Source organism: Bombina bombina, chromosome 2 (genome assembly GCF_027579735.1).
Source record: "Bombina bombina isolate aBomBom1 chromosome 2, aBomBom1.pri, whole genome shotgun sequence".
Classification (NCBI taxonomy): domain Eukaryota; kingdom Metazoa; phylum Chordata; class Amphibia; order Anura; family Bombinatoridae; genus Bombina; species Bombina bombina.
This window is the reverse complement of record NC_069500.1, coordinates 576,190,485-576,196,487: the sequence shown is the minus strand read 5'-3', so window position 1 is coordinate 576,196,487 and position 6,003 is coordinate 576,190,485.

The following is a 6,003-nucleotide window of genomic DNA, read 5'->3' as shown; positions in this document are numbered from 1 at the left end:
TCTCTCTCTCTATTTCTCTCTCTCTATCTCTATTTCTCTCTCTCTATTTCTCTATTTCTTTCTCTCTCTCTTTCTCTCTCATTATCTTTTTCTCACTCTCATTATTTAACGTTTTCTGTCTATCTCTTTATTTTTCAATATTTAAATCTCTATTTCTATCTCTCTGTCTCTTTCTATATATCATTGGTTCTCTTTAGTTTTATTTTGTTGTCTTTCTATAAATCTCTTTATAACACTCGTTCTATCTTTCTCCCACTTTTTCTCTCTGTATTACTTTCCTTCTCTCTTTTTTTTCAGTTTGTATTTATCACTCTATTTCTCTTTTTCACTCTCTATAGTTCTGTATCTTTTTCTCTCTATTTCTCTCTCTCTTTCTCTTTTTATCGTTCTCTCTCTATTTCTTTGTCTCTCTATTTCTTTATCCATCCTGCTCTTTTGCTTTATCTCTCTCTCTCTTTTTCTTTTTTTCTCTCTTTATCTAAATGTCTAATTCTCTATTTTTGTCTATGTTTTTTATATATATCTCTCTCTCTTTCTCTCTATATAACTCGATCTCTCAGTCTACTTTTCTATCTATCTATTTATCTATTTCTCTCTCTTTCTCTTTCTCTCTCTCTTTCTCTCTCTATCTTTCAATCCCTGTCTTTATATTTATATATCTTTTTTTTTCACTTTTAATGTCTATATCTCTCTCTGATTCTCTATCTTTCTCTATCTCTATTTTTATCTCTCTCTTTATCTTTTTTTTCGATCAATCTCTCTTTCTATGTCTCTCTCTCTCTTTATAGCTTTTTCTATTTTCTCTTTCTATATCTTTATTCATTTTTTATCTCTTTCTCTCTATCTCTTTCTCTTTATCTCTCTCTTTATCTTGCTCTTTCTATATCTCTCTTTTTATATCTCTCTATCTCGCTCTATCACTCTCTTTATCTATCTCTCTTTTTCTTTTTCTATATCTCTCTCTCTTTTTCTTTCTATCTATTTTGATCTTTCTCTCTATCTTCCAATATCTCGCTCTCAATATTTCTAACCTCCTCTATATTTTTTTTAATAAATCTGTCGATCTATTTCTATCTATTTCAATGTTTATCTCTCTGTTTAGCAATCTCTCTCAATTTTATCTCTCTTTATATTTTAATTTATTTCTATTGAAATCTCATTCTCTCTCTATCTCTTTCTATCTTTCTATCTATCTATCTATCTCTATTTCTATTTATCTCTCTCTCTCGATCTCTCTCTCTCTTTATTTATCTCTCTCAATCTCTCTTTTTTTCTCTATTTCTCTTTTTATATTTATTTATCTTGTTTTCTGTCTCTCTATATCTCTATTTTTATATCTTTCTCTCTCTCTCTCTCTCTCTCTCTCTCTCTCTCTCTCTCTCTCTCTCTCTCTATTCCTATATATATATATTTATCTATATATATATCTATCTCTCTCTCTCTCTATATATATATATATACACATATATATATATATATATATATATATATATATATATATATATATATATATATATATATATATATATATATATATATATATATATATATATATATATATATATATATAGATAAAATATAAAAAAAAAATACCATCTATATATTTTTTTTTTAATTATTTTTTTTTCTTTTTTCCACCTAATAAATTATTAAAATTTTGTTATCCTATTTCATTAAAGAAAAAAAATCATGAGTTCAATTGATTGAAAATAAAAAAATTAAATATTGAATTTTTTATTTTTATAATCGTATTTGATTGTGCATTACAATATCATGTATTATACTGTTTACTGTTAGGGAGAGTCCAAAACAGATTTTTATTTTTTTTAAAAAAGCAAGATAATTCCTTTATTACATAATCCCCATTTTTTTATAACCAACACAGTTAAATCAATACACATTTTACAGCTGTGACTATCTTGTATATCAACATCTCCTAAACGTCCATAAACACCTTACTTTTTGATATTATCTATTGACTTGCATTTAATCCAATTAGTGCAGTAACTGTCACAATGCTATCTATAAGTATTACCTTAAATACTCTACCCTGTTGTGAAAAAAAAAAAAAAAAATTTGATTAGAGGCAGGCATTCAAGGTCTTATAAATTATCATATGATCCTTCATAGGTTTTATATCAACTAGAATAATAAGTTATTGAAGCTAATTTATTTATAAAATTAAATTGGAAACTTATTTATAATTAAATGTATGATGTCAAAGATATTATTTTTTTATTCCTTTACTGTCCCTTTAACTCAAAACTAACCAGAATTTAGTTATACTATTATTGTTATGAATTTGAATTAAATATAGAGGAAAAAATATATTATCAAACTATATAAATATCTTATCTAATATCTATTTGTAATATTATACTTATATTCTATATTTGTATTATTATTTCAGAAATTTATACAATGCCAGACTGCATTGTAATCGGTTGCACCAGCGCAACAAGAAAAGGTCGACCTCAACCAAATGTTAGTTTCCATGTCTTCTCAAAGACACATGACAAAATAAGGATTTGGCTACAACAAACAAATCAATATACTCCGGAGCAATTAGAACCCATGGTTCAAAGAATTTTTGATACGAACAAAACAGTCAAATACCGTATGTGTTCAAGACATTTTCATCAGGACTGTTATTACTCTCATGGTGTCAACAAAAAACTAAAAGCAGATGCTGCTCCTACAATTTTTCCATCACGTATAACACATTCAGAAACAACGACTGATACTTCTCTAACTGATCCTAGAATATGTCCATTAACATTATCTGAAGCAACAGCATCAACATCTAGTGCATTTATTATTGAAAACCAACCCAGAATAAATGTATGTCATGCATGTGGTCACCGAACAAATGTAACTTTAGATGACGCTTCGACAAATACTGTAGAAATATTAAAAATTGATAACTCGACCTCTTTTGACCCATTTCTTGGAACACGAAGTTTGAGTGTGCAAACATTAAAAACAATCCGAAATCAATCCAAAGCTACTAGCACAAGAGATTACTTCAAAAAAAAGGACCAATATACGTGGACAATGGGAGACATGTCAGCAGATAACAGTCTTCAAGGGAGCATTGCATCTGTACAAGACCCATCATCCATTCCGGTTCCAGAAATTCAAACATCATCACAAACTGTGGATAACATTCAAATAATCCATCCAATTATTGATATTGATAATAGAGATAACATTAGTACCATATCAAATGTCGATCCTTTAATTTATAATTCTCTAATCGAACACAATATAGATAGTTTAGACATATCTAATGTTGAAGATATGGACGTCCAGTCTAAAGATCCGACTTACATTCCCGAAACAACGGAAGAAACACAAGAAGAATATTCAATTTTAGAAGAAGTAACTAACAAACATCTAGTCTATGAACCAAAATACATTGTATATGAAAGATCCTTAGATGAGCTTATAAAACTCATACCTTGCAGATTTGAAAAACCTTGTTCCGCACCAATGATGTCTGTACATAAAAGAGTTATTGGGACTTTACTGATTGTTACTGGTGAGTGTGAGGCTGGACATAATTCGACATTATGGTGTAGTCAACCCACTATTGGCCAAAAACCCGTTGGAAATATTTTGGCTTGTTCATCTTTACTATTCACCGGTAATCAATTTGAAAAAATCAACGATTATTTCAAATATTTTGGAATTTGCTTTCTTTCAAGACAGACATTTTGTAACTATCAGAAAAACTTCCTTTTTCCGACAGTTGACACATTTTGGAAAAATGAATGTGCAAAAAATATTGATAATTTACAAGGTAGTACTTTGAGTGTCACAGGGGATGGGCAATGTGATAGCCCCGGATTCTCCGCAAAATATTGTATCTATACGATAATGGAGGACCGTTCCAAGAAAATTTTGGATATACAAATTGTTCAAGTATCAGAGGCATCCTCATCAGTAGCTATGGAGGCAAAGGGTTTCCGGCGTGCTATCAATAGCTTACTTTCAAAAGGATTATTAACAGTGGTAGTTGCAACTGACAGGCATGTCAGCATACGTAAAATCATCAGAGAGGACTATAAAAATATAAACCACCAATTTGACATCTGGCACTATACAAAGAGCCTTAAAAAAAAAATACATAGTGTTGGAAAGAAAAAAAAATGTGCTGAACTAACAAAATGGGTACCATCTATAGCTAACCACTTATGGGCTTGCAGCGTGTCCTGTCAGGGTGATACAGATAGAATGGAGAAATTATGGAAGTCGTGCCTCTACCATGTTTTGAACATCCATTCATGGGAAGAAAATGGCATTGAATACAAATGTAACCACGGAGAATTGCAATTGGATAAAGATCGACCTAGAAAATGGCTAAGCAAACAATCTGAGTCATTCCATGAATTGGAGAAGATTGTTTGTGATGCACAAATGATAAAAGATTTAAAACATCTGAATCTTTTTTGTCACACAGGAAAGCTTGAAGTTTTCCACAGCTTCGTCTTGAAATATCGTCCTAAAAGGATTCATTTCAAGATGGATGCTATGGAGGCTAGAACTAAACTTGCAGCGCTAGCAAACAACAGAAATTCACATCGTGTACAAGCAAAGGTGATGCACCCAACTCCAAACAGTGCTAGTTATGGGGATTTAAAATATCTATCTTACTTCCCGAAGAGTAAAAAACAATGGATGGTTCGACCGGTGTATGAGGACATGGACTTGTCTTACATATTTGAAATGAATATTGAAGTGCTTGATTTAATTGAAGGAAAATCAACTCACTCCTGGGAATCTAGAAACGTGCATTTACCTCCGAACATTGCCTCTACTCCAAAACCAGAAAAAAAATTATTGATTCAAAAACATCAATCCAGATTTTGAAACATTTAAGATTCACTAACACAATAATCAGACATTTAACAATCAAAAAATATTGATGTACCCAAAAAAAATCATAATATATAGATCGCAATATATATATAAATATATATATATATATATATATATATATTTATTTATTTATTTTGCAATATAGATATGTGTGTATGTGTATATATATATATATATTTTATTATATATATACATATATATAATAGAAAATTTAATTATCAGTTTAAAATATATTTTAAGATATAATATTGTATACATCTATAATTATGACAGTTTAATATGTTTTGAGTTTTGAAATGATTATTAGTGTTTCAAGAGTTATTTAATAAAAAAAAATTATAACAAAAATTTTTTCTATTATTTCATTTTTAATATTTTCAGTCTTAAAAATGCATAATTTGTATTGCTTATTTTACTTTTATGATTAAACAATTATTTTGATATCAATATTTTTTTATAAATGAAATACAATTCTCTATCTATATATAAATATATATATTTATATATATATATATTTATTGATTTTTGTAAAGTTGAGTTTCTGCACTATCATCAAAATATACACAACTGCCAGGGTGCTCTCAGGAGTATGTAGTAGCTAATTGATTAAAAGCACTCTCTGGACTTCTAAAAACAAATTCAAAATTTGTTGAATATCAAAATAAATTTCGATTTTGTGGTCACAAGTCCAGAGAGTGCTTTCAATCATTCACCTAATTTATCTATATATATACATATATATATATATATATATATATATATATATATATATATATATATATATATATATATATATATATAAATTTAGTTATATATATATATATATATATATATATATATATATATATATATATATATATTTATATATATATATATATATATATATATATATATATATATATAAAAATATTTACAGAATTAAAAATATAAATATATATATTTATAGATATATAGATATAATTTTAAATTTCATATTTAATTTTAGCATGATTTAGATTTAATTATATTTCTTCTTCGAGTATAAAGAAAACATTTGAAGGATGATATTTATTTTTTTTTTTTCAGACATTGAAGTCCAAATCTATTTGATTTACTTTTATAAAAAAGTCATAGAGAGTTTGC